Here is an 11081-nt window from a genome sequence, read left to right as displayed (position 1 = left end):
CAATACATATATACATATTAATTGCCTAGCAAAATTCTGAACATATATTAGGCTTTCAATAAATATTATTTCCATTTAAGAATGTATTGAGGGGGGCTGGGGTTGTGGCTCAGTGATAGAGCACTTGCCTACCACATGTGAGGCACTGGGTTCCATCTTCAGCACCACATAAAAATAAATAAATAAAATAAAGATTAAAAAAAGACTTATTAAAAAATGTACAGAGGGGAGGCTGAGGTAGAAGGATTATAAATTCAAAGCCAGCAGCAGTAACTTAGCAAAGCCCTAAACAACCTAATGAGACCCTGTCTCTAAATGAAAAGTTAAAAAGGGCTGGGGATTTAGTTTAAGAGTTAAGCATCCCTGGGTTCAATTCCTGGTGCCAAAAAATAAAAACGTATGGGGGGACAGATTCTAAACATTATTCTCTCCCCTTGGGACAACTAGACCCACTAGATAATTCAAAATGTTTAATGGAGAATAAAACCCCTTACATGTAATGGTTCTGTATATTAGCCCAGAGTTAAAAGTGTAGAAAAATGAGATTCAATTACTCAAAAAGTTCTTACTATCTGTCAGACACCCAAAAGTTATTGTTGACTTATTTCCATGTATAAAAGCATATTTTGGGAAGAGGACTTCTTCAGTGTTGAGACTTTTGAAAAGTATTCTTCATACTTTTGTAAAACTCATAGTTATCCCTCACTAGAGCTATGCAAGTTTACCTTAGAAAAACTAGTAGATTAAAAAGTTACTAATGATAGGCTTAAATCTCCCATCTCAGGCCTAGCATATGGTTAATATAAGTTTCCCTTCATGTGTACATAGAATTTTCATGCAAAGAAATCTCTCCACTTACAGAGCTTATTAGTATTATTCAAAATGGAAGTTGAGTTTTGGTTCTCTTTCCTTTTGGAAATCACACAAAATTTGGCAGTGATCAGTTTCTCAAAAGCTTTAATGTGTGCCAGAGGAATATGGTGCCTAAACAAATTCAGCTTTGAGCACAATGTTAACAAAACATGGCAATAGGGCTGAGGATGTAGCTGTGGTAGAGCAACTTCCTCACAGGCGTGAGACCCTCAGTTTGATCCCCAGCACTGCAAATAAAAATAACAACAACAATGAAACATGGCAATGGGATCCTCAAGGGACAGGGAAAGAATGTGGCTACCTTCCCCAGTGCCAGTCAGTATAAGGTTTTGCTGGGTCAAGATACAATAAAAGTAATAAAAGGAAGAAACAAAATAGAATGAAATTTCAAATGCATGGCCACCTTGAGCCACTATGCAGCTAACTGAGATGTCCTATAAGAAAAATAAAGCAGAAATTTCCACCAAAAAATCCATCATGATATCTGGATAGGTCTCAGTGAGGTTTAGTAGTCAATGGGCAGTCATGGCTATTCAGGACCTTGCAGAATGCCTGTGTGAAGGGAACAAGTAAAATGGTAGAACAAAGATGTGCAGAAAGGGGAAGAAAACAGATGATTGTAAAGGTGACCATTCCTTTGGGAGTTATCCTTGGCAGAGTTACTTTTGCTTTTTTTCCCTTTGCCCTTCCACAAAGTCCATCCCCCTCCCTAATCTTTTTGCAAGGATTATATCTTCTCCCTAAATTCTAAACAGAAGACTCACCAGTGTTCAGTAGAAGAAAAAGGAGACCCATGCCCTAGATTATGCATGTAGCCTTCCTGCCCAGCTTTTCTTTTCCCTCCTGTGAAAGCACTGATTCCCCCTCAAGATGGGTCTTTGAGGGTGATAACTCTCTGTATCTTCCAAACTGCCAGATTTTAAACAGATGTGACTCCTTCTTAACAAGTTTTGTCCCCTGAATATTGAATATTGGCTTTCAATGTGGACATGACAGTTCAAGAGGCAAGCAGCCCAGACCATGGCCCAGTAACGTGTTCCCACAGTTAAACACTGGATATACCACAGTAATAAAGTGGGAAGCAAATTTGCCAAGTCTGGATTTCTCCCTCTGTTACCCTCCCACATAAACACACACACACACACACACACACACACACGCACACACACATATATTACCACAATCAACATCACCATAATCACCTTTGAAAATATCCTGAATACCTTCTGAGGACTGTGGATACTGACAAGTCATCTTGTCACACTTGTGAAGCCCTCAGATATACTGTGACCTGCATTCTCATATGGCTCATGTTCGTACTTGCCAAGCAGGGCAACAGTGATGATGGCAGGGACAGGTAATTTCAGAAACAAAAATATCAGAGAGGTGAAGTAAAGCTGCTCATAGTGTTTGTTACCTGTTTACTAGTGATACAGTTCCTCTGACTCAAGAAAAAATGTGGAAAGCTCCAGAGGAGCAGGCCCTAAAGGTAAACATTGGGAGAGTAGAAAGGAAGCTGATCTGACATCAGTGAATAGTGCTGAGCCCACAACACAGCAGGAATGATAGCAAAGAAGGGCAAACAACTATTTTCATCACATAAATAGCAATGTTATTTAGATGTTAAATAACTCGGGGGGGGGGGGATACAACTCAGACTAGAAGGAGGGTGAGATAGGCAGAATAATGACCCCTCAAAATGCTAATGTCCTTATCCCTGGAAACTACATGAACATGTTAGTTGGCAACTGCAGAACTGACAAATTTAAGAATTGTGAAATGGGAAAATGATCCTAGTGGGTTCAACATAATCACAAGTGTCCTTAATGGAGAGTGAGGATATGGAAGTGACCAGAGTACTGTGATATGAAAGGACCTTGAACTATTGTTACTGACATTGAAGAGGTAGGAAGCATTCATGAGCCAAATCATGTGGGTGGACTGTAGAAGCTGGAAAAGGAAATAAAATGGATTTATTGTAGAGATTGTAAACTCTATGCAGTCTAATTCACAATGCAGAAAGTTTGCCAGCTCACCACCTAGTTTGGCCAGGCAAAACCAAGCATGTCTGAATTCTCTTATACTCTCTGAAAGTCTGAGAGTAAACATCCTGAATTTTATGGCTTACTTCAGGAGGGAAAAATTCTGGCCTGTATGAGCCATTTCATGGGGAAAAAAGGGGGGGGGAGGTGGGAGAAGATCAGAAAAACCTCCTTCCCAATTTCCTTCGCTAAAAATACTTAGCATGCTGTGGTGCCATACATTAGAATATGGTGTTTGAGGACTGACAGTGATCTCAAGCAAATTACTTCACCTCTCTTTAAGACTGAAATTATTTAAGGTATTTAGGATAGGGGTTGATGGGTGCTAAGTAGGTACTTACATAATGATAGCTGTTATTATGGGTTTTTTAAAAAAGAACTGTAATGTGAAAGTGGGATTAGATTTGACCCGCCCCCAAAGGATTCTATATAAGTAATGGAAATCTATAAGGAATTATAATTGCATCTCAACAGGGAGGGGAGGGAGGGAGGGAGGGAGGGAGGGAGAGAGAGAGAGAGAGAGAGAGAGAGAGAGAGAGAGAGAGAGAGAGAGAGAGAGAGAGAGAGAATATGAATGAATATGAATCAGTGCTTTATTCCTTGCTATATATCTAGTATTTAGAATCATGTATGGAACTCAGTAGGCACCAAACAGTTCTTGAAAGGATTTGTTGAATGAATGAAATTCAGGAAATGCTAGTTACTTTCCCAATTCCTTGACCAAAATCTAATCTCTTTTTCTACCCCAGAGAAACACTTGAATATGCAATAGAAGGAGATGTGGGGAAAAGCATTTGTAGCACTGTCTGTAATCATGAGAAATAAAAGGAAAAATCCAAAAGGAAAATATCTAAATAAACTGTGGTCCATACTATAGATTAGTACATAGACTTTAAAAAGAATGAAGCAAGTCTGTATGACAGGGAAAGTTTCCCAAGCCATATCATTCAATAAAAAATAGCAAAAAAAGGTAATATCATGTGTGTTTTGTAACTACTTAATAGATGTTGAGAAGCATAGAAAAAGACCAAGAACAGCAACAGAAAATTGAAATGGAGATTACCTCTGTTAAGGGAATTGAGATGCAATAGAGGGTGAGGCATAGATTAAGGTGTATTAATCTTATCTTTGAGACTCTGATAAGTTTTGAAAGCTCTACCTCTAAAGTAGTTAATTCCCTATTATTGAACATGGTTATGGAGAGGCCAGAGAATGTTACAGAGAGGATGTTACAGAGAGGAATCAACACTAAATGATTTTTACAATACTTCCTTAGCCTGTGAGTTTCTGCTTTGATAATTCAAATTCACAGGTAAACAGCCCATGCAGATGAAAGGTCATTTCTCAGAGTGTCTTTGTAAATTGAGGGGTGGGACAGGGTCATAAACTCTTCTCCTTTCTCCTCTACAATATCCCTTTCCTCCAAGGCCACCTGAGAAAACTTGTACAGCAAAACAGTTTAGGAACTAACACCTTTAAAGGTCTCTGGGAATTTGAATAGATTGAAATTGCCTGAGGGAATGTGTTTTCTGAACGGTTTTTGATAAGCCATTCAAAGAAAAGAGAAAGAGACCTTCAAATGACTCTCTCTACAAAGTTTTCCCCTGATGAAACACCTATTTGCAGATATTATTCTTAACCCTTCAATTTAGGATTTAGGAATGAAGAATAATAAAAACAAAACAAAACAATAAAATGAACAACAACAGAAAAAAGACTATTACATTTTGAGGGCCTGGAAATCACTCTAGGAGGGAATAGGAGATTGAAGTGTCCCAATGTCCCACCAGAATCTAGGAGTTTTTTTTTTTTAATAACTAGACAGACCATGACAAAGTGCAACACTTATCTATATATAGACAATCTTTTTCATAGTCAGATTTTATTGCATGTAATGACTTTTTAACTGTAAAACAAGGAAACAAAATTGGGGTTATTTTATTTCTCATGTAATATTTCTTTCCTGTGGAAAGAAGAAGATCTAAGTGCATCTAAAACTTAATGGTTTTCTGTTTCAATACAGATTTTTTTGTGTGTTGTTTTTTCATTTGTATGTTTTTCTGCAATGCTGAGGATGAAACCCAGGTCCTTGCACATTCTAGGTAAGTAGTCCACCACCAAATCACATCTCCAGCCCTGCAATGCAGTTTCCAAATGTCATGACCAATTTAGCAGTAGAGGAGAGAAAATAAAAATCTTTCATAGATTCAAATAATTGCTTTGATCATTTTTTCAGCCTCTCCTCTTTCAAAGACCAAATGTTAGAGTAGGAAGGCTGCCTATGTGTTTATGTTATACAATAGTTTTTAATTCTCAAACTCTAAAACCTCAGAATTAAGCAGATTTCAAGGACTGAGAAACAAAAATGAGTAGAACAAAGTAAGCAAGCCTGCCCACCCAGGGGGAAAGAGGTGGTAATAGCAGCCTGCAGCATTTCAGGTTTTTTCAATAGTGCCCAATGCCCTTAGGAAACAGAATCTAACAGGAAATCACCAATTAAAACATGAAGTCAGAATTGCAGATTTTTTAAACAGGTGATTTTTCTGGCATGTTTTTAGGCTATGTAGAACCAGACTTGGTCCCTGAATTGGATGGCATATGGGAAAATATAATTTGTAAGGGGAAGTTAAATTTATTTCCATTTAAAATTTCACAGGACCTAAAACTGATTAGTCCTTTCTTTATGGAAAGCAGAAAATGAGAAAATCAAGGTAATGATCATTAGTGAAATGTGATACACATTGATATTCTGTAACCAGCCCAACTACAGGTGATTAATCATTAAGGCAATCACTTATTCTTTACTATTTTTAGGAATCTCAGATATTTCCATTATAAATGCACAATAAAGAAATTGCCTCTTTAGAAGCAGCTGGTTGTTAAATGGGTTATGAGCTAAATCAAATACAAATCACCTAACATTTTAACTGTCATTTCCACACAAAATAGTGTGTTGGATTTTAATATAACATAATATTTGATATATTTACTATAATATTAATACTTACTATAATATTTAACATAGTATATAAATAATGAATTTATATATTGAGAGAAAGCTAAGCAGATCTCTAAGTAAGAAAGAAAACAATTGCTTTTACTAGCTACTGGAGCAAAATTAGATGAAGAATTTCAGTGTGTCCCAGAAGAAATTAAAAATCAGAACTTTAATTTTTAAAATCTTCACAGGTACCATTGGAAATGTTATTCACACAATGTAGGAGTTTTTTTTAACTAGTTCCACAATATGAACATATGCTAAATAAGTGATAAATGAAGATTCATAAATTTTATATATGATTATTCATGAAAATATAGTCATACATTATTTTATTAAGTATTAAATATTTTTCACTTGTTCTCTTTCTTCCATTTCTCATTATAATAGTAGAAAAATATATATGGGGGCCATCTAGTGGCCAAAGCAATATATATTTTACTTTGACTTTCAAACAAATTGCTAGACTTCCAGAATTGTATTCTCTCTCTTTTGCTGTCAAAACAAGGAAGGCAAACATGATTTCTTATATGATGGAAATCCCTTAGTAGATGTCTCCTCTATTGAACTCTTTGAATATTATACTTTATAATTTGTTAAGAAATGGTGGGAGCTGTGGGGTATGGGGAAGATTCAAGAATAAATTTTAAAAGCCTTCCAGTAGAGAGGTCTTTTGTTAATCAGCTCAGTATTTCAGGAATTTTCTTAGCAAAAGTGCTTAGTTTTTACTTTTTTTTAAGGAATTGTTTTTGAGTGTGGTCTGAAAATTGCATTTACTACCAATCTGACTGACATTGAAAATCAATTGAGAACAGTGCTGTGACGTTCAGCCGGTACTCACCTAAACTGCTGGTCCTTTACAGCTCAGCTAATATGATTTCTGACAGTTATTGCCCCTGATATACCAGTTGACTGTCAGGGAGAGAGGTAGATGGCAGTTACCTATGTACATAGGCATATGCATGTGCCTAGTTTTTATAAAAATTTAGACAAATTGTCTAACCAGAATCTTGCTTGGGATTTAAGAACTATAGGGGATTTTTTGTTGTTTGTTATTTTTATGTTACGGGGGATTGAACACATCCCCAGCCTTTTTCTTGAGGGGAAGGGGACAGCACTGTCTTGCTAAATTGCTAAGGGCCTCACTAAATTGCTGAGGCTGATATGATCCTCCTGCCTCAGCCTCCATACTGCTGGGATTACAGATGTGCACCACAGTGCAGGGAAGAAACTATACTTATTTCTTCCTCCCTACTCCCCCACATTCCCCTTCTTCTGCCCCTCCATTTTTTGCCATATTAGGGATTGAACTGGGACCTCAAATGTGAGGCAGCTCTTTCCCACTGAGCTATATCCCCAACCCCTGCCTTTTTGTCTAATCCCCCCAAATAATTACTATTAATAGTCTCTTGTAAATACTCTGAAATGTTATGACTAAATCAGTGTAAAATTTATTATATAAAGAGTATCACACATAATATCTTGCTTCTCTTTTCCTCACATATGTATTTCAAAGACCCTTTTCTAAACATATATAAAGAGCAGGTTTCTTGTCTTTGAATTGCTGCAAAAAAACTCTATTTCATGGATGTTCCATAATTCATTTAGCCAGTCTTTTATTAACTGCCATTTAATTTCTTTCTAATATTTATCTAGAATTAAGAAAATACTGAAATAGCATCCTCATACATATTTATTTGCTTACAAATGACAGTAATTTCAGGGAAGGAAAAATGGTATAATTTAAATTTTTGGTTTTTGAAATCAGATTTTCAAATTAATAATAGCAAAATGTTTTTTGGTTTTTATGTTTTTTAATATTTACTTAGTTGTAGATGAACATACAGTATCTTTATTTATTTTTATGTGGTTCTGAGGATCAAACCCAGTGCCTCACACATGTGAGGCGAATGCTTTCCACTGAGCTTCAGCCTCAGCCCTGCAAAATGTTTTAATGTAGTTTTGTTACCGTGATGATACCAGATGAGGCCTGCCATTTTGCATGTCACTATTCATTATATACATGGTAGTGCGGTAAAATCACAGATAAGTGATAATAAAGAGTTTGGTCAGACAGCTAAAGAAATACTAGTGTTTTTCCCTCAGATAAAAAAAAAGGAAGGACACAGTGAAACCCTAGTAAAGTGAAAATCTATGCATTAGGCAAAGAATAGAACTGGTGGGCTGGGTTTGTGGCTCAGTGGTAGAGCACTCATCTAACATGTGTGGAGCACTGGGTTTGATCCCCCACACCACATAAAAAAACTAAATAAACAAAATAAAGATATTATGTCCATCTACAACTAAAATGTTTTTAAAAAAGAGTGGAACTGGCAATATAGATGCTAGTGGGATAAATATCCATGTTAAAGTTTGGATCTTTTCATTCTTTTTTTTTTTTTTTTTTGGTGCTGAGGATTGAACACAGAGCAGCTCTACAACTGAACTCCATCTGAAGCCCTTTTTATTTTTTATTTTGAGACCCGGTCTCACTAAGTTGCTGAAGTTGGCCTTGAACTTGCAATCTTTCTACCTTTAGCCTCCTGAGTTGCTGGGTATACTTTGGATCTTAAGTGTCAGCCAAAGTCTTAGAGGCTTAAGCTCCTACTCTGTACTCTGGCAAGGCAGTGAAAACTTTAAGAAGTGGGGCCAGATGGGAACTCTTCTGGTCGTTGGGGGCGTGCCCTTAAAGGGAATAGTGAGTTCTTCTCCCTTTCTTTCTTTTTTTCCTATTTTTGGGCTACAAGGTGAGTGGATTAACCCTACCATGTTTCCACCATGATGTGCTGCCTGACCACAGGCCCCACAACAATGGGGCCAATCAATCATGGACTGAAACCTCCAAAATTGTGAGCCAAAAAAACCCTTTACTCTTTATAAGTTGATTATCTCAGGTATTCGTTTTAGTAACAAAGCTGACTAATACAGTTCATATTGATATTTTCTTCTGTAATTTATAATATATATTAGAAGACATCCTTTTGAGGTATCTATGCTATAAAAATGTCTTTCACAATAAAACAATTACTGTTCAGTCTTTGAGTAAGAGTTATTTCTTCATAATCAAATGTTACTCACAATTACTGAATCATGGTTTAAATAGTTAAATTTGCCATGCATGGTGGCCTGCCTGTAATCCCAGTGGCTTAGGAAACTGAAACAGAGGATCATGAGTTCAAAGCCAGCCTCAGCAAAAGTGAGGCACTAAACAACTCAGTGAGACCCTGTCTCTAAATAAAATACAAAATAGAGCTGGGGATGTGGCTTGGTGGCCGAGTGCCCCTGAATTTAATCCCTGGTACCCGCCCCCCCCCCCAAAAAAGAAAAAAATCTGACTTTCTCTATTTGTGAGCCAAAGAAAACTTTTTAAGCTATGAATTTTTCTTCCTTCAGTGCTCATGATCAAATCCAGTGCTTTGCACATGCTAGGCAAGAACTCTACCCTGAACTACATTACTAGCAGAGCTTTTTTTTAAAAATTGCATTATACTTTCCTTATGGGGGATAATATATAATAGCTTTACAATATTTTTTAAAGCATATACAGCAACACGTGGTGGCTCACACCTGTAATCCCAGCTACTGAGGAGGTAAAAACAGTAGGATCACAAGTTTGAGGCCAACCTGGGCAAATTAGTGAGATTCTGTCTTAAAATAAAAAAGCCAAGGGATGGAGCTCAGTTGTAGAGCACCCCTGGGTTCAATGTCCAGTATCTAAAAAAGGGGGAAAAACGTACATAGTTATTTACTATTAAAAAATGACAATTGGGGCTGGGATTGTGGCTCAGCAGTAGAGCGCTCACCTAGCATGGGCGGGACCTGGGTTTGATCCTCAGCACCACATAAAAATAAAAAAAGGCATTGTGTTGTGTCCATCTACACCTAATAAAAAATAAATAAATAAATATTTGAAAAAAATAACAATTTTGTTATGTTGATAATTTACATTTTGCTCTACAATCCATTAAAGTCAAATATGACTAATAGAGAATTTATAAATGAGTGTGAAACTAAGCACATCTGTTTTAATGCTCAGTATATACCAAACAGCAGTTCAGCACTTAGAATATATTTGTATTCAATAAATACATGTTGAGTTAATTAATACTTCAAATCAATCTACAGTGCATTTAAAAGTAAATTCTTATATTTGCATTTCATCTTCATGAGTAGTGCTTACTATGAAGTCAAATCACCTACCAAGTGCACCAAGCAGAACATTAATGAGCTCAATTTAAATGTGGCCAAATTAGTCTAAAATACACACAGAAATAATTTTTAATTGATGAATAATGCAGAAAGAGTAATATTGGATTGTTTGGCTATATCTTCTTTCTGGTCCAAATCAAGTGCTTCTTTTACTGTCTAATGTATAATAAATTTGCCTGTGGTGAAAAAAAACTATCAGAAACTGGTTTAAAATTACTATGATACTTAATAGCAACAGTTATAAATTTTGAGCATTTACTATGTGCCAGACACTGGACTGAGTATTTATTTTATTTAAAATAAAAATCATACCATTTAATCCTCAGCAGAATCCTATGAGATGTGGTAGGACACCCTTTTAAGTATGAAGGCTTAAAGAAGTTAAATTGTATTCCCAAGGTTAGACAGTACAAGAGAAGAATTAAAACACAGACCTGTCCAATATTCAAAGACTATGTTTCTAACAAATACTCAGTTGCACTTTACCAAGTCAAACTAGAAAGAGGAGGGATAAATAAGAAAAGAGAGAAGATATTTCAAGGACTCAGCCAGTTTCGTAGGCAATCTCTAAGAATAAGTTGAGCTACAGGTCATTAAAAGGTTTCTAATGCCAGAGCTTAGAATGTGGCACTCCAAACTATGTTGCTTTGGCATACTGAATAGTTTGAACTGAAAGAAATTGAAAGGACCTCAGAAACAAGGTTTTCCTTACCTTCTCCTATCTTCCTTTTTCCTGTTCCCCTATCTCCCCCAAAGAGAGGACATAGAAATTAGAACTCCTTCCTCCCAAAGACAGCCATAAAACCTAGAAAGGTCACATTCTTCCTTTTCCCTTCAAGGGCATTGTTATGGTTTAGATGTGGTGTCCCCCCAAAGTCAATGTGTGATACAATGCAAGAAGGTTCAGAGGAGAAATGATTGGGTTGTGAGAGCCTTAACCTAATCAGTGGATTAATCCT

This window comes from Ictidomys tridecemlineatus, chromosome X (genome assembly GCF_052094955.1).
Source record: "Ictidomys tridecemlineatus isolate mIctTri1 chromosome X, mIctTri1.hap1, whole genome shotgun sequence".
Classification (NCBI taxonomy): domain Eukaryota; kingdom Metazoa; phylum Chordata; class Mammalia; order Rodentia; family Sciuridae; genus Ictidomys; species Ictidomys tridecemlineatus.
This window is presented reverse-complemented; position numbering follows the sequence as displayed.